The sequence below is a fragment of the Peromyscus eremicus genome, chromosome 16_21 (assembly GCF_949786415.1).
Source record: "Peromyscus eremicus chromosome 16_21, PerEre_H2_v1, whole genome shotgun sequence".
Taxonomy (NCBI): Eukaryota; Metazoa; Chordata; class Mammalia; order Rodentia; family Cricetidae; genus Peromyscus; species Peromyscus eremicus.
Window position 1 is genome coordinate 12,530,248 of NC_081432.1, and position 25,313 is coordinate 12,555,560.

The 25,313-nt window shown below is 39.7% G+C and overlaps 1 protein-coding gene across 9 annotated transcripts in view; it reads right to left on the reverse strand.

Moving 5' to 3' along the window:
• Pcdh15 (protocadherin related 15) overlaps positions 1 to 25,313 on the reverse strand; it is a 623,956-nt gene that overhangs the window by 185,424 nt on the left and 413,219 nt on the right. The gene's annotated exons all lie outside the window — the stretch shown is intronic.

A 25,313-nucleotide genomic window follows, 5' to 3' on the forward strand; every position in this document is an offset into this window, starting at 1 on the left:
AATTAAACATATTCCCAAACTGAATGGTAATAAAAGTTCAGTAATTGTCAAATCAGAAGATGGGGCTACTGTTTAATATTAGTCTATGGATCTCAAATAATAGCTGAGAGTTGTTGGTGCTACCTGAATCTATATTTGCTGAAAATTTTAGGCAAAAAAGTCATTTTGCATCAAAAATGAAAAAGCTTTTGGTGGCTCTATTTCTGATAGAATGCTGATAGAAGTATTCTTACTTAAAATTCATTTTTTTTGTAACTTATAATCTCACACCACCAGAAACTGTACATTTTATATCAAATGATTCTATTGTTTTTCATAAACTCTTGGATCTGTCTAAGAAGATGTGAAATACTATATAATGATGCTCCAAACCACCACTAAAGAAAGAAAGGGGACAGGACTTCATTTTGGTTTTCATAGTCAGTGATCACTTTGTGGGGTCTGGAATGCAAGACAGTGCATTTTATTTATTTATTTATTTATTTATTTATTTATTTATTTATTTATTTATTTAAGGCAGTGCATTTTAACATCACACACACATTGCTCAGTTTGAAAAACTCAAGTTGAGATGTGGACATCGGGCTAGGAGTGAGATGGCACTTGCTGATGGCCTGAGTTCAAGCCTTGGGTCATATAGGGTAGAAGAACTCCCTCTGATCTCTACACACACTGTGGGTTGTGTGAGCACACAGATACACGCACCCCCCCCCCCCACATACCCACCCACCCCCACACACACACTAAATACATAAATATATAAGTGAATAAATAAAGGCATAATAATAAATAAATAAATGAAATGTAAAAAGCTAAGAACAATATGTGAACATTATGTTTATATCTCTAGTCTTCAATTTTATATGCCTGGCACTTCAGCTAGATCTGTCTGTCCCTCGATAAAAATACAGATGCCCTGGAGAGGTGAACCCTGAGAGCAAAATAGAAGAAGAATTACAGGAAGTCCAGGAGGAAAAAAAAACAAAAAAACAGCATAGCCAGAGAACTAAAGTGTTATGTAGAAATATTTTCTTTGAAGCTCTAACTTTGCCTAGATGGTTCCACAGACTGTTGGCAGGTTAGCTGCACTCGCCATCCCAGTGAGGACAACAAACGACATGCTCGTCATTCTGGGGAGGGACACAGAAGTGTTTGTTTTCTGAAGTCAACCTATCCAGTCAAGGAAAAAGTAATTCAATCGTTTACATAGGTTGTGTCCCACACACCACCGCTCTTATGGCTTTCGGTCTCACCCTCTATCCTTTTTACTTAGTAAAAATGTTCTACTCATGCATGGTAATTTAAGTGACTCCTACCCAAGGTGGTTTGTTTATTCTTAAAATTCAAAGTTCACTATGACAAGTAGTTTGATTTTACTAGTAAACCTTTGATTCTCTCTCTCTTCCCCCATCTCTCTCCTTCCTCCCTCCCTGTTTCTCTCTTTCTTTCTTTCTGTCTGTCTCTCTTTCTTCCCCTATCTCTCTCCTTCTCTTCCTCCTTCCTCCCTCCCTGTCTCCCTCTCTCTCTCTTTCTGTCTCTGTCTGTCTGTCTCTCTCTGTCTTTGTCTCTCTCTCTGTCTCTGTCTCTGTCTCTGTCTCTGTCTCTCTCTCTCTCTCTGTGTGTGTGTGTGTGTGTGTGTGTGTGTATAAAGGAGTTGAGCACATCTTCTTTGTATGCCCAGCTATTTAACTAACGTCTCATTTCCAGTATTCAGACATATCCGAGTAGATGTACCCTGATTTACCATGGATTATACCCTTTCAAACCCATTTAAATTAAAACCATTGTTTTATCAAAACATATTTAATACATTAATGTGCTGAGCCCCCAGACTAGGAACCCACCACAGTGTGCAGCTCTGGTTATTTCCTTTTATTTCCAGGCATGCTGACTGGGGCTGAAGCTCCCCGCTGCTGCCCAACATCACTAGACACTATCATTGCATAATGAATGCCCCTATGATAAAGCAGAAACTTCAAAATTTTAAGTTTATTTTGTATATAATACCTGTTGCTTCTGTACCATCATAAACCCAAAAGCTTCTAAGTCAACCTATCACATGTAAGAACTGTGTGTACTAGTATTTATTCCATTGCCAAAATAACAAATAACCATATGCTTAGCAGCTCCTATGAAATAAAAGTTTATTATATAAACCTCTGAAGGTATGAAGTTCAGTCTCAGGTCATCAACCCAAAAGCTAGGCATGAACCATCTCTGCTTCCTCCTGGAAACTCTAGGGAAATATTGGCAGACTTGGGCTGTGTAAGCAGTGAGCCTGAGAGTTTGACCCCTGTGAAAGTAAAAATGTGAAGACTTGACGCCACCCTCCTGTCCAACATTTTCGGTACCCGTAAGTGTAGTAGCATTTATCCTGTCTTTCTTGCAAGTTTTGAATCACTTTTCTTCCTCTTTGATCTGACCTCTTTTACCCATGGTCCAGCCACCCTGATCCTCTTTAAAGGGTTGTGTATGTATTTTAGGCTTACTTTGACAAACAGGACTAAAATATTACCCTCTCAAGGACCTTTACTTTAATCGTATATTTTGCAAATATATAGTAATCTATATATTTTTTGAAATTTCATATTTACTTCTAGTCTACGTGTGAAATTACCCATTTAAAAAGATTTCAAACGTTAGCTGGAGCACCCTCTTTAATGCATTCCGTAACTTCTTTAAAATCCATTTAAATTAGTTAAAGTGCTGTGAATGTGTCAAGTACACACACAGACACCTGAACCTTCGTCTCATCTAGTAATACTTAGCTCCCTGCATGGCTAGCCAGTGAAAGAAGTGTGTTGGGCTGTATAGTCTGCAGCAATTAACTCTAACAATGTTAAAGTTGCTCAAATATGCAGCTAATGGTGACGAAAGGACAGAATTCGCATGAAAGCCGCTTCCTTCCTTCCTTCCCTGTCTCCCAGTCACTGAGCAAGATGAATGAGGTTGGGACTCAGGCACTGGGGGCAGATTCAGTTACTTTACCGCTACATATGAGGAAGTCAGGATGAGACAAGAGGGCTATCTGCAGAGTTCCTGTTATCAATAGTCCTGTCGAGAACTTTGCATGGATGCTTAATATCTCTGCTCAAGCAGCTCACTGCACAATGCTGTAATGGAGCTATTCATCTTCTTACAGATCAATTAAAAGTTAATTAAAATTGCTAATAAGAAAAACCGTACTTCTCGACTTGTGCTACATCAAAGCAATAAACAGTAATGGCCGCAACTTTATAATCATCTGTCCACAGTATACTCGTTTTAAAATCTACGTCTTACTGTGTCCTGATTTGTGGTGAGTTTTTGGGGCATGCGTATGGCTGGGAGATTGGCTGAAAGTCTATAATCAAATAAACACTTCAAAAATCAAAACAAAGGTCTCATTGGAGAGATATATGCTAGGAAGACAAACAGTACATTTACAGCACTAAAATTAAGATTAGAGCATATGTTAAAGAAAACCAGTTATGCTGGGTGGTGGTGGCCCACGCTTTTAATCTCAGCATTCTGAAGGCAGAGCCAGGCGGATCTCTGTGAGTTCGAGGCCAGCCTGGTCTACAGAGCAAGATTCAGGACAGGCACCAAAACTACACATAGAAACCCCTGTCTTGAAAAACCAAAACCAAAACAACAACAACAACAAAACCCACTTATTTAAGAGAGAGGCCAGAGGCCCTGCAAAATCACTCGCTAAGCAAATATATCTCTTTGAAAGGTTGTGTGCATGCTTTTTTCCATGCTACATGTCAACAGAGCTAGGAATTGTAGTTTCTGGGCACTCAATTTATTCCTGCTTTTCTGTTATATTATTATTTTTGCTCGTTGTCTTTTTAGAGGTCTAAATCTTTCTCTTTACTAAATGAAGTCGTTGCTAAGTTTTCTACATCGGGGTCTGCCAAACTTGCAGAAACCTTATATCTTTTGCTTTGTTTGAGAGTCTCTTCCTCTGTAGCTCAGGCTGCCCAGGAATTCAGCTTAGACTTGCGCCGACATGTCTTGGCTTCCTGAGTTCTGGAAATACAGGTGGGTGAGCTAGTAACTAAGGATTTTCCTGGGCAAAACATACTGAGAATAAACTTGAAAAGAAGACTAGTGGTGTGTGGCCTGCTGCTGAGACATCTGGGAGTAGGTCTCCTATGGAATATGCCAGTAATGGATGCCAAGTTAAAGTGTATTTACATCCAAATTATTTAGAGAAACGTTATTTGTTTACAGTGACAAAATTCTTCTACCAGCATAGGATGGGATGTCACACACAGGGGGATATCCCAGCTATCATGGAAGGTGTGAACCACCATGCAGAGCTCATTGTACCCGTGTGAGGGGGAGAGTGAGCTCGGTTCCTTCTTCACTCATTCTCTGCCACCGTTTCAGAGGCTATGCCCCCTCCTCTCACTTAGAGAAGGAGCTGTAGGTGTTCCTGAGGAGGAGGTCAGCCGCACACTGGCCAGTACATCTTTAATGACATTGTTAGTAGAGATGCCTTCTGAAGATTATTATCTAGAAACTTCAAAATGTATATAAAGCAGTTGCTGGTGGACTTCTCTACAGACGCTGACCTTTCTCAAGAGCTGTGACAACTCGTTTAAGAGGAAAGAAACAATTTAATGACTCAAAGTGAGGGTACAATTTTCCTCTCTCTGTACAAATATCTAATTACTGTTGCTGAATAAAAATGGACAGAGTTCAAAGTATACCAAACCACAGCCAGCGTGAACAGTTTCCTGTGCAGAACCCTGAGATCTCAGGCTGGAGGTCTCAGGCTGGAGGTCTCAGAGAGGTTTGGTTTCCAGTTTCTAAACAGTTTTTCCAGACTTATTGAATGGCCTTGACTGAGCCTCTCCGGCCCATGTCCACCACCCCATCTGTAAATTGTTAGTCAGTGACATTTATCTCATGGCCTTTCATGGGCTCTGTATAGAGTTAGCCACATGCTTAGATCACATTAAGTAATTAATCAGAATATCGTCCACGATTATGATTATTGTTATCACATTTTCTGATCTCTATTGAGGATTATTTAAGTGGATAGGTTGTGTCTTGAAATGTTTTCAGATATTTTGAAGGTTCTCTGGGAATTTCAGTGTTGTTCTGCCAAAGAACTCATATATAAAGTGCACTATTTTTTCACATAGCAATTTTAACCTAACAAGTGATATTTATAAGGACATTCTATCTAATGCAAGTAATAAAAATAGATTTTTAGTTATTATAAAGAAGATTAATGAATATCAAAGCTCTCTTGGGTGTTTATAAATGTAGTGTAGCAATTATAAAGGGGTGAACTATTATGGAGCACCTAAAATGTGAGTGTATGTGTGTGAAAATGCATATCTGTGTGCATGTACATGAGTTTATGTGCATGTGTGCATGTGTGAGGATACGTGTGTGTGTGCAAGTGCATGTCTATGTGCATGTTTGCATGTAGGTTTATATGTATGTGTGTGTCACTATGGTAGAATATATGTTTGAGCATGGGTATGGGTTTATGTACCTGTGTGGGTATGTGTGTGCATGTTCACATGTGTGTGAACATGTGTGTATCTGTATGTGTATGTATGTGCATATGTGGATTCATGTGGATGTGTTCATGCATGTGTGATGGGTACATGTATATACAATTACATATTCATATATAAATGCATGTGTAAATACATGTACATTCATGTATATATGGGTACATGTATGCATTTAGGTATATGTGTTTGTATGAAAGAGAAACATCCCCATAAGTTCCTGTATTTGAACACTGGGTTCCCTGTGGTAGTGGTGTTTGGGAGGTTATGGAGTGTTTAGGAGGTGGAGTCTTGCTGGGGGAGGAATGTCTCTCAGGGTGGGATTAGAGCATTTACAGCCTCACACCGCTTCCAGTTCATGTTTTTTGTGTAGTTGAAGCTATGATACGTCAGCTTCCTGCTCTGGTCATCTGCGGCCATGCCTCCCCTGCCGGTATGAACTCTGTCCCTAGAGTTGTCAGCCAAATGAACTCCTTTTCCTATGAGTCTCTTTCAGTTGTGGTGTTTTGTCACAGAAACAAAATGTAATTAATACATATGTGTACCTGTTATATGTGTGCAGGTACATGTGTGCATTTGTATGTGTGCATTCGTGTGTGTGTGTGTGTGTGTGTGTGTGTGTGTGTGTGTGTGTGTTCATGTGGAAGCCAGAGGACAATCTCATGTGTTTCCTAAATCTTTGCCCATATTATTTTTTGAGACAGGAATCTTACTGACCTGGAGCTCGCCGAGTAGGCTAGGCTGACTGGCCAGAAAACTCCAAGGATCCGTTCATTCCTCCCTCTGCAGTGCGGGAATGACAAGCTGCACTAAGCTGCCAGACACTTTTCTGTTAGTTCTGGGGGTTGAACTCAGGTCTTGTACTGAACAAAAGACCTCCTCAGCTCCGCATCAAGTGTTACAACTGATTATGCATTATTATTATTGTTATTTTTACATGTAGATATCCACTTCTACTTGGGTTCAGATGATGGAACTCAGATTATCAGCCTTTTTTAGCAAATGTTTTTACCACATGAGCCATCTCCCAGCCTGACACAGAGCTTTTTTTGATATACAAAGTCAGATATTAGATTAGACACATGATAAGAGAAAATCTCAATGAAGAAGTGCACATGAGGATGTCATAGATATTGTCACTCAGAAATGTCAACTAAGCCTGTCCTGGGAGAAAGCATCTCAAGATGCTCATTTTCATTTTTGAGTAATTTCACCGTGGCTTGAGAAACAAATGCATGTGTCTCCATGCAAGTGTTTATGACCTGGTCTTAAAAATCACAGCAGTGATACATTAAAGGGTGTGAGAGTTATCTCACACTAAGCATGCCTTTACTCATAACTACTGCAGGCTGTCCTAGCACATTTGAAAAGATAAATTCTGCCCACAGGAATCAGTAAATAGTATTTCTACACATAAAAGGTTTGGCAGCTGCCCATATTTTTGTACAAAGCTATGGCTTTTTTAGTGTCCTTGCATTCTTTCTATTTTATCATGGGAAAAACCACAATTAAGCTGTTGTAAAGGGTTTAGCTATTTTCCTGGCTTGCATTGCTCCAATTGACTCCACCAATTTCAAATAGCTCTCCTTTCACTCAGGACCCCTGTCACCTTGTATTTATTTGGCTTTCTAACATGTTATAATTGCCTACTTACCTGCCTGTCTCCTACACTATACTTCAAACAGCCAGGGAAAGAAGTATGCCTTTTTATCCTTGACTTCCTATTCATATCCTTCATGTATGCCCAAAAAATATTTGTGGAATAAATGTTTAATTAAGAACTTCTTACCAAGTAATAGGTGGCTTTCTTGAAGGTTTTGCTGACTCCCCCAACATCCAAAGCAATTACTCCTGGTTACACAGTAAGTTGGGTTTTATAATAACATTCAAGAATCTATATGATCTCCTCCTTCTCTGTCTTTATGCATTTATATCCACAACTAACCCTTTGACACAGTCTCCATTTCATTTATGTTATTAATGTGCTAGTCAGCTTTCAAGCGTCTGCAGTCTCCATGGTTTCCCTCTCCCATCAATGCTGCAGGCATCATCACTTCCTTCTACTTGTATTCCATCCTTGCTTTACTTCAGACAAGAGAGTGTTGGAACAGCCCCATTGAAACATGCCACTCTTGTGACAGAGGGGAAAAGCAAGAAAGGAGCTAATCCAGCCCTGCCACTCCCTGTTTCTGCTTGGAATGAAACACCTCTACTATCACTTCATTGGGTAAGACAAATCACATGACTAAGGCTGATACCATAAGGTGGAGAAGCCAACCTCAGAGGAAGAAAAAACAGTCAAGAAGCAATTGTTTCATCTACTTGCCTCATTTGTCCTGAAATGCATCTGGATCTCCCATGACTTCCTTGAGAGAAGTCTTTCTCTTCCACACTTAGCCTCAGGTAGTTCTCAATCTTTTCATTCAGCCTCCTGATCCTTCCTGCACTTAGCAAAACTCACTTTTTATTGCTGTTTCTAAGCACTGTGCGACTATATATTAGGTGTGAAAACTACAGCTAGAGTCAGGTGGTTACAGTGCGAGGTAGTATTAGAGAAATGAACCTTTAGGCTACTTGGAGAGAAGATAAGGGAAATAAGAAGTTGAAGCAGGGGTGGGAATGTGGAAAAAATTAAAACAGGCAGGCAAGTGCGAGGAAATAATCTCTGTGGGATTGGGTGTCTGAAGATGCCAAATTAAGCAAGTCATTTTAAGATGCCCTCCCACAGACTATAGATCATGTAATGAAAGAATGTAAATTAACTTAGGTAATTAAAAGGAGAGCATCAGGTAGGAGGCATGCGATCCTGTGCTTAAATATTTACATACTCAATTATCACATGATGGAGGACAGTGTGAGATTAATGCTTTGGAGCTTCACAAAAGGGTTCAGTTCTTATTTTCACTACCAGCATGATGATATTTCCAGGCTCACTAACAGGCTTTCTACAATTTTATGATAAGTTTATTTCCTTTCTGCTCTCAGTCTTTTCCAACAGAGCTGGGAACAAAAAAAAAATAAAGCTCTAGGAAGGCTTCTCCAGTAAATTTTATGTTTTTCCTCTGTTACTTGATATCATAGTTTCTCTTCCTCTTGCTGTGATAAAAATGTCCTGACAAAAGCAACTCAAGGGAGAAAGGGCCATTTTAGCCCACAGTTCTAAGCTAATGTCCATCATGGCTGGGAAGTCATTGTAAAAGAAGCTTGTCACATCCATGATCAGGTAGAGATCAAAATTCTCGTGCTCAGCTCACTGTCTTCATTTTATACAGTGCAGGATTTCTCACCAGGAAACACACTCACCCACAGTAAGTAGGTCTAGCCATTTCAATTAAAGAAATAAAAATGATCTCTCACAGAACTTCCAGCTCCCAGGGGATTCTAGATTGTATAAAGCTGACATAATTAAAAATCACCCTTGTTATTTCATAATTCTACAATGAATTTAGTATATATAACTCTATTCCTTGAGGTGGTGGAAATGCACAGTTAGAAATTATATTTGGAATCTTCACCTTTGTTTTCATTCTTGAGAGCTATGGGCCAGGTCTAAGTACTAAATATTTTCTCAAAATAACAATGCTGGAGTAACCACCTGAGCCACATGCCTACCCTGCATTGATTGAGAACAGCAACCAGCGGAGCCATCTGCCCCCTCCTGGACCAATTAGCAAGAAGAGCAACCATTGGAGCCAGAGGCCCCCCTGCACCAATTGGAAGAAGAGTGACCTGGAGCTCCACCTGTTCAGATTAAAGGAAGACATGGGTAGACGGCAGTGTAAGAACACATTCAACAGTGTAAAGAGCAATATGGTACATCCCAAAGCAGATGATCCAGAAGAACATGACCTGAAAAAATTCTATGAAGATGATAGAGGCCCTAAAAGAGGAAATGAAAAATTCCCTTAAAGAAATGGAGGAAAAGACAAACAAAAAATTGGAGGAAGTCAAGAAATCTCTTAAAGAAAGTAAAGAAACCCAAGAAAAAACAAACAGGTGAAGGAAACAGTTCAAGACTTGAAAATTGAAACAGAGGCAATGGGACCAGGACTTATCCTGGGTACAGGAACTGGCTTTTTAGAGCCCATTCCCTATGGTGAGATGCCTTACTCAGCCTTGATGCAGGGGGGAGGGGCTAGGTCTGGCCCCAACTTGGTATGCCAGCCTGTATTGACTATCCAAAGCAAGCTTTACTCTCTATGAGGAGGGGATGGGGGTGAAATGGGAGGTGGGGGGATCAGGAGAAGGGGCGTGAGGGGGAACAGGGGTTGGTATGTAAAAGGAAAGAAAAAAAATTTAATAAAAAATTATTTAAAAAAGACAAGAATGACAGAAAAAAAAATTAACAATACTGTCTTATGCCAGCTCCTCCAGTCCAATGAACTCCAACCATTTCCTAAGTTTATTACTTTTCATCTCAAGTGTATTGTCTCCTAGAAACAACAGGCATTTAAAGGGGAACACGGAATGACTTGCACAATTCTTTGGTCAATGCCTTATTAATATTTTCAGCAATTTTAACTATCCTTGTAATACCCATTTTTCATTGTTGTGATAGAAATAACCAACATAAACAATGTAGTCTGTCTTATTGTCTCGAAGATGTCAGTCTACCACAGCAGGAACGTGCACCAGAGTAGAGCTATTCCTGACATGGTGGGCCAGGAAGCAGGGAAGGGGGAATATTGACATTGGGATGATTTCCTCACTTTCCACCTTTTATTCTGCTCAGATCACAGAGCCATAGGAAGGTGCTTCCATATTATGAGTGGTTCAGTGGTTCTTCTACCCTTAGTTATAGACAGCACACACTTAGTTAAGTCATTCAGACAGCTATTGGGATTAATGATCACAGTCCCAGGATGTGAAAAGCTCTTCATATGATGTCACACCCTTCATTGTTCTCGGACCTTTGCAGCCATGCAACATTTTCTGTAAACAATGCCTTCCTTCAGCATCAGCATGTTGCTCCTATCTCAGCCACCTAACACATGAATGAATGGAAATTGTTATTTGGTATTCACAGTGTTTTCTTATAAGTTGGTAAGTCTTAAATTTGTTAGAAAAAATTAAGGTAAAATATCCCCTTCTTAAGGTGAAAATTAAGTTAGCAATGACATCTACAATTCATTGTCCTCACACTAGTAACTATGTGGCTATTCTGTTGCTTTCTTTGGCTTGTCATCTAGAATCCCTTATGAAAATATATTTCTGGTTTAGCATGAATGTAAGTGAGCATATTATTTTGTGGAGAGTTAATATAGTGGTTTAATTCCTCATACTCTCCCTAGTGTTGTTCCATTCCTTTTTTCATTATCATTCCTCTAAAGGGGTTTTTTAGATTCCCTTATATGTAACTAAACACTCAAGAAATTTTATTAGTACAGATACATTGAAAAATATTTATATTCATATACACACCTGTGTTTATGTGTAAGGAAGGTAAGATATTCTGTATTTACTTTTCAGGAATGATATGTTCCTGTAGACATCTGTGCTTTCGTCTCTCAGCCCCTATTCCTTCTTGATGTGACAGAGATATACGAAATAACGTCATATGAGAGCCATCCTTGCAGGGCTCATTCGGTTGCCATGACTGTCTGAAGTTTGTGTCCATGTCACTATAAAGGTAACTCAGAGCAAGTGGAGCTGTCCTCAAGGAACAGTACTTTTTCCACAATGATTGTACCCTGTGGGATTATCTGCTTGAACCAGATTTTCAATGCATTCATTTGCATTTTCTGTCAAGTTCAGACACAAAGTATTGTTTTCTTTCCTAAACTAATCACCTCCTGCCTATTTATTGTCAATGTAATATACTACCTATTAAATACCTACATTATTCCAATCTTTACTACATGTCTTAATTGCGTCTTATCCAGCATTATTTGCTATTAAATATGAGCATACCAAGGACTTCTTAGGAGCCTGTCCTAATTTTTGCTCTATGTATTATCCTCTATCCCAGAACCTTTTATTTTACCTTGCTGTCTTTTGATTTACTTTTTGTATCAGTATTAGAATAATATAACAAGAAACTAAAAAATAAAAAGGCAACATTCTCTAATAAATACCTCCTAATGCTCCATTACTATCAATGATTCTTTCAGTGTAGGTAAGCTGTTTTGGGTACTTGTTTTCCTTCTTGCTGTGACAAAATACCTGACTGGAAGGAGGAAGGTTTATTTTGATTTATGGTTTCCATGGGATGTCACCATCTCAGAGGGGAAAACATGCCAGAGTGCCTTGATGCAGAGCCGTGTGGTGGAGGCTCCTTACATGCTAGCATACCAGGAGGCAGAGAGTACACATAGGAATCAGAAGCAAGGATGACACACAGGGCCATTTCTAGTCTCCTCCCTCTGTTGGCTAGATCCACATCCTCACGATTCCATCACCAAACAACATTGTCATCTGAGAACAAAGGCTCACATCTTTTACATTAAAACCATGGCAACCATGTCCCTGGCCCCAGTTCGGTCATGCCCATTTCCAAAAGCAAAATGTATCTGATCCAGCTTCAAGCATCCTCACAATTTTAGAGCTCTAACACTGGACAAAAGTTCCAAGCCTCTTGAGACTTCAGGCAAACCCTCAGCTGTAGGATCCTGTGAAATCATAAAGGAAGTTGTTCTTCTAATATGCTGTGGTCCAGAGTAACATGCCTAGTTACCAAAGGGAAGAAAAGAAAGATAATAAGAGAAGAGCAGAACTAAAAGCCAGAAGGGCAAGTAATAAGTTCTGTAGCTACATCTCAAGATCTGGGGACAATCATGGCATCCTCTGAGTTCCCACAACTTGGGTAGCTCTCCATCTACACCCCTGCCCCCTGCAGCACAGAGAGCCTCTATTTGGACTGATTCTACCCAGCACCTGCAGCTTTTCTCTGCAGATATTCCTCTCCAACATCCTCTGCTTCCATTGAAACATACATCTCACCAACACGTCTTCACACATAGCTCTCTCAGGATCTCCATACAGGGTTCTGCTAATGCCTCCTATTGGCTAGTGTCATAAGTTCCTCTTGGTGAAAGCCCCTATGACCATAGAAACTCTTCATTTTGCATATCAGTGGAACTAGCGCCTTATAGTTGATGAAAAATTCTTCTGCCAGGTGGAGATGTAGTCAACCTCCCTTCACCCATGACTGTTTGAAGTCTAAGTGTATGAGCAGCTGAACTGGGGAAGAACATTTCCTTGGACAGTTTAAGTTTTTTTTCTTTTACTTTTCTGCACATCTATCTATCTATCTATCTATCTATCTATCTATCTATCTATCTATCTATCTATCTATCATCTATATCATGCTCACTATAAAGAAAGGTCTGTTAGACGTGTTTTCATTCCCCCCGGGGGGTTTTCTATGGGAGGGCTCTCTCAAAGCACCATTGCTATGGTCCCAGCAGATGTGTGTGGCTTCTCCTTAATGGCAACAATCTCTTCAACAGTCAACAGGTTCATTGCCTGCATTTTTCCTGTCATTAACCTCATCTATATTCACATTTCTTTAATGGCTCTATTATAAACTTTTTCACATTTTTCTGTTTCAGTTTGTGTTCCCTTGCATTGTAAATGTGCCCCAAAGCAGTGAGCAGCCAACTTGACACAGCCTGAAGGGTTTTCTGTCTTGAAATTTCATTTATCAAATAAATTAGTTTTATTAATTTTATAATTTAGCCTTATTCAGAATTTCAGAAAAGTGGTCAGCACAGCCAGATTTATTGTTTTACTGTATCATCTGTGGCTTCTAGACCAATTCCTGGCGGAATCCTTTTCCTACTTGAGACCTCATGAGTCTGATTTTTACTTCCTTCATTTCTATAGGCCTGTGGTGTTTAGCACTCCCTCTAGACTGGCCCATTAAGCTCTACATTTTATAGACCCTGTCAGTCCTTCAAACTCTACCATATTTGCCTCCTGTAAAACAGTTCCAGGGGCCAGCAATCCACATGATTGGTTCATACAGCTAGAAGCCCCACTTTCTACTATCAATTTTCTGTATTAATTCCTATGTTCACTCCTGTGACAAAAATACCTGAAGCAACTTAAGAGAAGAATGTTTATCTGAGCTCACAGTTTTGTGGGGATTTCAGCACATCATAGAATGAGGGCATGTGAGAGCTCACAGGAGCAAGAACATAGAGCCAAAGTACCTCACGTCTTAGCACACTAGAAAGCAGAATGCACAGACCAGAAGCAGAAGTGGGTGTGACCTTTATTGCCCATCTACTCACAATCAATCCACTTCTTACAACAAAGACCTGTGTCTCAAACATTCTAACATCATCTCAAAGAGTGCCACTAGCTTGGGCCCAGATGTTCAAGAACATGTATCTGAGAGAAATGCTCGCATTTGAACCACAAGCTCACACTGTCTCTAATACAACCACAAAATTAAAATAAAACCTTAAAATTAAAAGGCTTTCTCCATTTTATACTTCCTCTTATATTCACCCTTACAAAGTCACTGGGAAGATCATCTCATACATTTAATTTACTATCAATCTTTCTTGGAATTAGCCCTCAAATTCAGCATTTTTCAGCCATGTTCCTTAAGTCATGTAGGGTGTTGCTCATTTGTGATTCAGAATTGTGATCTCTGTATTTATTCCTTTATCAACAATTTGCTGAGGTCCTATTTTCCAACTGTCCTATCTGGTATACTCATTTCAATTAAGGAAGCAGAAAGAATTAGAAGAAATAACTTATATTTTTAATATTTACTATCTGGGAAGATGTATGGGTGTAGAAGGAAAAAGTATAGATGTAGAAAATATAGAAAAATTGAATAGCTAAGAGTGGATTATTATTCTCTTCTGATCTCAATTAGCAACTGCCTGCTTCTAACCTTGCCAGAATCTACTGCTGGCACAAAGGCATGGTTGTGCTATAACTACCATGTAGCAGACCTGAAGCAAGACACTGTCAATCTGTTTCCTTCAATTTCAGCTTAGATGATTGCGTTCCACTCATAATCTCACCAACATGACCACCCAAACATAAGCTGAATAAGGATGACATCAATGGACATGTCAGTGTGGACAGGGAAATGTCCATGAGGCCTCAAGCCTATGCAAAGAACCTCAGGCAGCTAGGGAATCCTCAGAGCAGAAATGTGCAGACCAATTGGTCATCCAATACCAAAGGGTCAGCTCTGAAAACATACATACAAGTAACATTATTCATATTAAGCAGGTTGTGTTTAGGAATATATATGCATATATATATATATATATATATATGTATGCAATGAAAGAAGAGATCATGAATTTTAAATAAATCAAGGAGGGGTACTTGGGAAGATATGGAGGGAAGAAAGGAAAAGAAGAAATGGGGAAAATGTAATTATAATCCCCAAAATAAAATAAAATAATCTATATTGACTTTAAAAAACAAGATTGATAAATACTCAGATATTTCATCAACATATTTAGGTCTTTCTGACTAACTGAGAGGAAAAATAAATCAGATTGGAGATAAAAATTCAAGAAAAATTTTAACTGCATGTGTGTTTGAGTGCATGCCCACACACATGCTTGTAGTTTTATTGCTGGCACAAAGGCAGTGAGTGGATGTTCATTGGATGAGTGGAAATCTTCCTTAATATAATGAGATACTATCTATGGAGGTATGTTTATGTAATATTCCCCCTCACCATGGGAAGAGCCTAGTCAGTAGAATGCAATGATATAATGGAATAAAGTGGCAGATGCCAATTGGAAGGTGTTTTTTTTTTCTTACTATATTACTCTGAGATACTGAAGCTCTATAATGTGTCTACCAAGAATCTTTGTGTATAATAAAGAAGAAAGCTATTGACTTGTTTCAAACTTAAAATCTGAAGACTCTAAATAGAGGCGAGAGCTACCAGGCAGCATAACAACTGAGAATCGCTTTGATTCCGTCTGCCCATAGGAAACATTACCCCTCAGCTTCATAAAGACTGATTGCTTTTGACAGGAATCTATCTGCGCCGATGTGGATGAGCAGGAGGCTGAAGAGTCATGAAACCATCAGAAAAGACTGCAGGCTCAGAGGAACCCCTCGTAAAAACAGAGGGGGCAAAGACAGTGAATAAGTAGCTCTGCTTGCTGGATATCCACGCTTTGAATTATGGCACACAGAGGGAATATTTCCAGTCCTGAGTTTCAGAAATCCCAATGAAGCAATCCTTCTGAGATACCATAAACTAAATAGTGAGAAAACAAGCCAAAGAAATATTGCCTGCTTTTCTATATTTGTTTTTCAGCCTGCAACCCTCTTTGATTCCTGTAGCTTGAAGAAGAAGCTGCATTTGCTTGCAGGCTGCATTCTGTGGGAAGAAGGCAAGAAGGCAGACATCGCCTGCAAGTCCTTTATTATGAAATGCTTTTGAAATCAACATCTTTGGAGGGCAGAGAAAGCAGGGTTGGAGTCAAGGAGAAGACTAACTCTCTAAGGGGCCAACTATAGCATTAGCCAAACACAGAAGCAGTTCCATAATTAGCATGGCAGATGACACTTGTTCTTTACTGGGCCCAAATGACCAGGCCCTACCCTTCTGCCATAGGTCAGAACATAAAATACAACAATCCGAGTGAGATTCTGGGCAAGGAAGCCTCCCACAACTGAGAGAGTCTTGATGTACTGCCACTGAAGGGCACCTGCCTACCTCACTCCCAGCAGCTGAGACATGAATTTGTTTTTTCCTTTAAGAGGAGTCTGGGTGGTGGATTATTGGTCCATTAAAAGCATCTATCTGAATTATATTTATTAGATTATAATTTCCTCAGTTCATGGGATACAGCACATTTTTTACACATATACATATAAAAACCCATCACACTATCAACCATTGATTTTTCTCAAAACAATCAGCTGAAGCAGAGCCATAAAATTATTTAATAAAAACCCATGATTTGGTTGTTCAGACTCATACAGTTTTCTTTTCTTCGCAGAGATACGACTCATGTTTTTCGGTTGAATTTGATTCCATGTGAGATTAAAAATCAGAAGCAGCACAGGATTCATATCCTTTCTGTCTTCTCTTCATGCTTACCCTTTTTTCAGCATTTGGAAGATGGTTACTTTGTGGAAAATTAAGCTTGTTTAGATTATTATGATGAGCACATAAAAGAAATTGGATTTGAATTTAGGACCCTCGTGTGGTTTCTATCTGTGATCTTTGTTCTGGAAGACACTACTTTGGCTGGTATGGTGTTAAGTGTTGTACCTTCAAGCAGGGAGAGCCTGGAGATGACAGGAATATTACTTGGAAACAATGTACGGTTTAATTAAGAATGTTTAGTTGTATGTAGTTTAATTCTGAAAATTAAGAGCCATATCAGAGAAATACATATTTTGAAGGCCACAGTTCCATAAGAACTCAGAATTTGCACTGGATCTGAAATATGAAGATGTAGACAACCTAGAATATTGTTGGTGTCTCTCCTCCAATTCTCCTTCATTCTTGATGAATTCTGAAGTAATATGTCATCAAAAGGAAGCCAAATTCTTTACAAAATTCAGCAGAAGCCATACTGCTGGATCACAGTGACAGAGTATGCAATGTGCTCAGGGCTAGGAGGGTCACTCTTAATGATCTTAAAACAAGGAGGGCGTGATCGCAAAGGAACTGAAACATCCTTCACTGGCTTGGCTCTTTCCTCTCCATTCTCTTCCTATTGACACTGAAGGAAGCACTGGGGAAGGTCTGCATTCCTCCCACATCCCAGAGGCCACCCTGGGGGACATGCGACTTCTCCACCAGGATCTTCCAAAACTCTCTTCACTACACCCATCAATGTTCAAACACGCTGACAAAATTTTCACTGTGAAGAAACCACTCTCGCAGTTATCTATGTATTTTTAAGTAACATCTTATCTCCACCTTATAGCAGGAGAAGAACCAACACTCACAGCCATTGTACTCATTCCCTGAGGAGCTGTTCACTCAGTTGTCTGTTACCTGTACAAAATAGTCCCTTTTCATCAGCCTGCCTTAATAAGTTCCTCTGTGTTACCTTCACTTCTCAGCCCATGTAGGAGACACTCCTTTACATATACCCTTGCTGTTCTTCCCTTTCCCTCATGGTGCAACTGACTACTGGATGTATAAAGTAACAGGAAATCTATGTTAGTGAATAGTACACATGCCGTTCTAAAAACCTTATAATGTGTATCATGCTGGACCTAAAATCATGACTAAATATCTGTGCATAAAGACCACAATCATAAAATTTCACCCAGTCACTTGTCGCTTACTGTCATTAGTTTATTTTCAACATCTAATATCAGGGTTACAGATATTTTTCACTTCTCAGGACCTCTCATTTAAAAAGCAGACAGTAAGCTAAATATAAGAAAAATATATAATGATAGAAAGGATGTCATGGCTCTGAAATATTCTCCATATGTGTTTATCTGCATCATCTCTCAAGTAAAAGTTACAAATGCCACATGATCTAAATTGTCAGTGGGGTATTCAATACCTCTGTGAATATCCCTTGAGCTGATAGGATTTGCAATCTGTGATTTTGGGGCAATCAAAGAGAAAATTCTGGGCACAAAGCTGCTTGGAAAAGTGAACCTAGTTTTCATCAGTGACCAGGCTTTGCTGAACTGCATTAACTCATTAAGTTTCTCCTGTGTATAATGTTGTTTCAGTACACTGATAATGATTTTTCTGTCTCCTCAGAACTTAGATTACCTGCACATTTCAGTGAGATCATAAAATTAGGTGAGAAGTGTTTTAGGTACAAAGATTTCTGTCTTGTACTTATCCCAAGGAGACTATAACCAGCTAATTCATGATTTCAGTCTGGAAGCTGACTTTGAATTTCAAAATAATTTTTTAATATGCCCTTTGAAAACCTCCTCATCTTCTTATTCTATTTTTCTTCTCACCTCCAATTCAGCCTCCCTGAGTCTCACCTCTGGGCCTCCTCATATTCTCTTTATCATTAAATTTTTTACTACTCCAAAGTCCTGTGAAACAAGCTTTTGTTTCACAAGTACATTGTGGTTTGATGAAGAACTAAATAACTCAGAGTGAAGCAGTTCACAAACAACCAATTTCATTTTATTGCTTGGCATTTAACTTTTATGTCTACGACACAGTGGTGAGAGGCCCTTGGCTGGCAAGGTTCTCCAAGTGCCATTTTAGGAACCCCAGAGTTCTGATTCCTGCTTATTTTTCCACCTTTTCTCAATACTTGTGTTTAGTGGATGCCCGACAGGGTATTGACTTTATGAGCAAATGATAAAATTAATCACAGATGCATGATGTCCTAATGCAAAGCTTTCGGTAAAGCAGTCATGGCCAGGTAGCAAGCAATGAGCTGTTCCTGGATTTCCAGACACAAAAACTGAACACCCTCTGAAGGGCTGTGCTGTGAGGCATGTTGATCTACTCAGTATGTTTTTTTTCTTTAGTAACGTGTTGTTAAATTGTTGGCCATTTTGAACTTCCTGTAACATGTACTGTGGAATGGATTGAATACACTCAATGGCAGTAAGCTATTTGAAACCATTATATAGGCAGCAGTCAGGGTTGTTTCTTCTTATCCTACTTTTCTCTGGCTGCTCTACAGGATCTGTCATCCAACTGAGGCTCTAGGATGATATGATCTCCTCAGTCACTGAATATAGGTAAGACATTTGAAAATGAAAATGTAGCGATGTATGGTGGTGCTTGACTTTCATCCCAGCACTCGGGAGGTAGAGACAGGCAGATCTCTATGAGTTTGAGGACAGCCTGGTCTACAGAGAAAATTCCAGGCCACCAAGGGCTACACACAGAGACCCTGCATCAAAAAAGAGAGATATTTTCATGATAATGAGTATTTAGAGAAATGTGTATATGAGAATTTCTTTGCTATAATTATAAAGTCAATGCCAAGCTTGAGATTCATTTGAATAATTGGAGTTAATAGAAAGACTTAAAGTTTTAGGAATCCAACTTTGTCCTGCAGGACATACCCAAGTGGGATGAATTTCAGAGTCCATTGAATCTTGCTTATATATCAAGAAGCCCAGAAATCCAAATTTATATGTATACATATCTGTATGTATTTCATATAAAATATATATTTTTATGTTTTATCTACGGGTGATACGGCATTATGCCCAGAATCCCTCCTAGTTCAAAAGCCCCTGAAAACCACCTGAAATCATCCTGAGATAACCTAGACCCAGAAAGACAAAAATGGTATGTACTCACTCATAAGTGGACATTAGCTGTAAACTAATGGAAAACCATGCTACCATCCATAATCCAGAGAGGCTAGGTAACAAGGAGGGCTCAAAGTGAGATACATGGATTTCTCTGGGAAAGGAAAATAGAAGAGATTTCCTGGGTAAACTGGGGGTGGGGAGCATGGAACATGAGGGATCTGGTTGGGTGGGTTGGGGGCAGGATAGAGGGGGAGAGTAATGAAAGAGATGTCTTGATGGGGAGGGGGGCATTTTGGAGTTAGGGAGAAACCTGGTGCCAGGGAAACTCCCAGGAATCCACAAGAATGACCTTAGCTAAGAACTGGCTTTCTCCTGTAGTCACCCTAAATTGTCATCAGAGAGCCTTCATCCAGTAACTGATAGAAGCATATGCAGAGATCCACAGCCAAACACTGGGCCCAACTCAGTGATTCCTGTTGAAGTGAGGGAGAAGGAGGAGGGATTGTAAGAGCCAGTGGGTCAAGGTCATGATGGGGGAACCCACAAAGACAGCTGGCCTGAGCTCCTGGGAGCTTGCCAACTCTGGATCCACAGCTAGGGAGCCTGCATGGGACCTACTTAGGCCCTCTGTATGTGTGTGACAGTTATGTAGCTTGGTCTGTTTGTGGGGCTCCTAGAAATCGAATCATGACCTGTCTCTGGCTCTTGAGCTGGCTTTTGGGAACCTGTTCCCCAATCTGGGTTGCCTTGCTCAACCTTGATGCAGGGGGAGGAACTTGGTCCTACCTCAACTTGATATGCCTTGCTTTGTTGACTCCCCTGGGAGGTCTGCCCCTTTCTGAATGGAGATGGAAGAGGAGTGGTTGGGGGGAGGGGTAGATGAGAGGTAGGGGGAGGGAATGCAAGAAGAGGAGGGAGGGGAAACTGTGGTCAGTATGTAAAATAAATGAAAAAGTTTAATTAAAAAAAAAAGGAAAAATCTAGCACATCTCAAAGATGAATTCTAAAGTATTTCCTGATGCCCTACTTTGGAAAAGAAAAAGACGACAAAGTCACTGGTTTGTTAACATTAGATCAGACCTATCAATATCACAATTGTCAGTTAAAGGATGCTACAAATAGTAACAAACAAAAAATGAAACTGGTTAGAATATTAGTTTAGCATTCTCAGGAAGTAATTACTGGTAAATTCATACTCTTCCATGTCTGGGTACTTGTAGAAGAAAGCTGACTGAACATGGCTAGCCAAAAGTATGTTAAAATAGAGACAAGAAGAGTTAAAAAAAGTGGCTCAGTGTTTAATAGCAGTTGCTGCTCTTTTAGAGGACCTGATTGTAGTTCCCAGAACACACACGGGTCTTAAACAGTTCCAGAGGATTTGACCCTCTTGTGAACTTAGTAGGCACCAGACATGCACAAGGTGTACCTACATCCATGCAGACAAACACTTATGCATGTAAAACAAACTGAACAACATTAAAATAAAAGAAAACAAACTTTAAAAATTACAGACTAGAAAGCACAAGCTCTATTACTACCGGATATTGGTGTCCACTCACTGGGAGGTAGTGCATTGTGATTTCAATTGCCTCCTCTTGAGATGGCTCACATATTTACACTTCACATCTCCATTCTCGCTTCTGTCATTCTTTTGGGGCCAATAATTTAGGTCAAGTTATGGCATTGCAAATAATTGTTCTAATCATCACAGTGAAGAAATTGCAGCTAAATGTCTGTGAAGTACAGATGTCTATGGAAATAAGTAATTAATCATGGTGTTCCTAAAGTCAATAATGTCATGGCTTGATTTATATAACTTAAAAAACTCCTAAAATAGGTGGATTGAAGGCTCACGTTTTCTGTTATATTCACTGTGACATTTTATATATATATATAATATGCATATATTATATAACATATTATTATATATTAATATCACATCTATTATTATAACACATATTATAATTATATATAACATCACAGTGGATATTTTATATATATAATGTCACAGTGAATATATATATATGTATATCTATCTATCTATCTATCTATCTATCTATCTATCTATCTATCTATATTACAGGTTATTTTGTTCTTCCTACAATCCAGAGACCAATATTAATATTTATAGGGTGCTAAATAGTTCTTTGATCATGCATAGATTCCACAAAACATGTTTTTTTAAAAATTATTTAGAAGATTCATCATCTTGGAAAAGGAAGTACTAGCATATACAAAGATCACTGACTGTATCAGCTGACCCCATGTATAGAAATCACAGGCATGGCTGACCTGTTTGAACCATGGAGCAGACTCTTGAAGGAACAACAATTGAAGGGAAACTTTGGGGATCATGACTGAAGGGTTGGGCAACAGTGACCAATGTGCACTTCTACATTCCCAATAGGATAAACAGGTGTGAATGGAAAGAGTTCAGGAATGGAGGGCCCTCTCTACCCATCATCCCAACAGACCTGGATACTTCCTGTCCTTAGAGATTTGTGTACTTCTGCCCTCAGATCCTGTGACTTCTAAGGACAAGGAGGATGCTTTCACCAAGGGGAGGCAGGAGTGTCCCACTAGAGTGACAGGATGAAGGAAGAATCATAAAGTGACTGTGTACTAAATGATAGGATGCAAGAAGGATACCACTACAGTGCCAAAAGGCAGGGATGACACCAGTCAAGTAATATTTATGGCAATCGCTGGTCATGTTTGCCTACTTATACAAATGATTTGCAAGTACGAAAAGGAGACACTGTAACCAAGGAATTAGCAGAGTTGACTCTAGGGAAAATTCATCCAAGAAGAAAGAGGGCTGGCTGAGTCCGTCACATACCAAGACTTATTGTGAAAATCAGTTAAGCGAGACACTTTTGATGTTGTTGCAAAGGTAGACTAATACACCAATAAAACAGAAGAGAGAAAACAGAAACCACCCCTGATACACATGGGTATGGAATTTATGATACGGTTCATGCAAAGCGGCAAGGGAAGAAGGGTTGCCTGCTAAATAAATACAGGACCCCCCCCCACAAAACTACAGATAATAAATGTAACACAAATAAGAGAAAAATCGAGGTGCTTAAAATATTTTTGTCGCCTACTACCTATGATGGGACACCTCGTGCAGCCTTAAGGCAGGGGGAGGGGTTTGGACTTGCATCTACTGGATATGCCTCCCCATGGGAGGCCTTGCCTTCTTGTGGGGGGTGGGTGGGTTGGGAGGGGGAGGCTGGAGGGGCGGGAGGAGGGAAGAGGGGGATCTTTGATTGGTGTGTAAAATGAATGAAAAAAATTATCTTAATAAAAAATAAAATAAAACAATAGTATAGGGTGATATTCATGACTTGGGACACAAGGTGCATTCCTTAAACAAGAGAAAAACAGCCAGGTGGTGGTGGTGCACACCTTTAATCCCAGCACTCGGGAGGCAGAGCCAGGCGGATCTCTGTGAGTTCAAGGCCAGCCTGGGCTACCAAGTGAGTTCCAGGAGAGGCGCAAAGCTACACAAGAGAAACCCTGTCTCGGGGGGGGGGGGGCGGGGGAGAGAAAAACAGCAGGGACAACTTCAAATTGCACACGAATGAGAATTAGTTGTGTCAAAAGTCGCTCTTATCTACAGGTATACACTAGGCAGCCCTCTTGACTTGGGCTTAAGCCCCATCCACCAAACTCTTCTTGAAGTAAGTGAGATGCCGGTCACAGGGAAGAAGTTGTCTGAGCACATATAGCAAGGGAAGCGTCACATCATCATATCTAAAATGGACAGAGACTACTCATGGATGAAAAGAGACATCAAGAAAGAACAGTCCATGGCAATCCAATGGGGAAGTGAGAAAGAGACTAAATGGATATTTTTTTTTTTTTGAAAAGAAAAGGTTCAGAATAATAATTAAACACCTGGAAAGATGCTCAGTCTCAGGGAAATGATAACTAAGGTCACAGTATAAGGTGTCTGATGTTATGCTGTGTTGGTAGAAGGTCTTACACAGCAGGATGCTGATGGTCACCATGCTGACTCTTACATAGTCACCTTGGCAACCAAGTTGGGATTGCCAATGAAGCCAAACACAAAATGTGTGACCCGGAAGCTCAGGTACATATGCATGAAGAGAAATAACAGGAAACTATTCATAGATTTATGGGGACAACATCCTCAAGACGAAGGCCACTCAAATAGTCATCAAAAGGTGTGGCCTAGAAATGGGCCATGCTGCAACTGCCTACAGAAAGTGGAATAAAAGACACAGAAAGGTGCTGAATCGCAACATAGATGAGCAAATGATGACAACCTCTAACACATGCACACTGGACAGGTCTGTTTCCACATATTTCAAGAGATAGACACAACTAAAGTATTTCAGGTGCTTATTCTGGTGGTGAATCTGTACAGAGAACAAGGGCCAGCAAGCAACCGAGTGTCAGTAGAGGAAGGTGACTGCACTGGGCAGTGGTACCTGTAATTATTCTGTGGCTCACTATATAGACACGCTGTGTTTATAGCTGTGTTTGCTTCACAATGAGTTAGGAGTTATGTGTTGATATTACATCACATTCACCTTTCTTAACATATGAGGAAAAGAAGCTGTGGTCTATAAAAGGCTTCAGAATATTTGGAATCATGCCTAAGAACCCACAGGTTGATGGCCATCTTTATTTCTGGTTGTGTAATAGTCAGGGAAAGTAATTGCAGCTATAACATTTGTAAAGAACGAGAAATGAATCCAAATAAGTGTGTAGACCATGAATTCTCACCAGTCTATAAAACAGGAATACAATTTGTATAAAGTGGGGCCTTATGAATATGTGATGTTGTTGCATTGACTGAAACCACAAGATGAATAGAGCAGGGTCGTAAGGCAGAAACAGTTGGTAATTCTTCCTCAGCAACTGCTAAATAATTTAAGGGAAATGTGTGTGTGTGTGTGTGTGTGTGTGTGTGTGTGTGTGTGTGTGTGTACATCTGTGTGTACATCCACTTGTTTGTACATGCATGTGGAGGCTAGAGGTCAACCTTGGGTGTATTTCTTCAAGAGCCATTCACTCTTTTGTTTACTACTACTACTACTACTACTACTACTACTACTATATAAGGTTTCTTGCAGAGACCTGGCACTTGTCAACTGGGGCTTGTAAACAGAGGCAGAGTTTCTCTGTCTTGACTTCCCAGTGCCAAATAAACACACAGAAGCTTATATTAATTATAAATGCTTGGCCAATGGCTCAGGCTTATTACTAACTAGTCCTTACATTTAAATTAACCCATTTCTAAAAATCTATTTATTGCCATGTGGTCCATGACTTACTGGTTCTCTTGCATCTTATTCCTTGGGTGGCTGGCTGGCATCTCCCAACTCTGCCCTTCACTTTACAAACTATGCTATCTCTATAGCCTGGTATACATTTTAAAGGAGAACATTTTTTTTAAAAAAAAATCAATGACCTATAAGGCTAACTGCATGTTAGTTAGACTTCCCTCCTAGAAATCATTCACACCTGATAGAATCCTCCATTACTGTTACTCTGTTCCTGGAATGAGCCAAGAGGTATGCTATATTGTTGTTACAAGTTTACTGTCAATTTCAATTTCTGTTGTGTTAATAATTCTTTTTAAAATTAACTAAATATATAGTATGC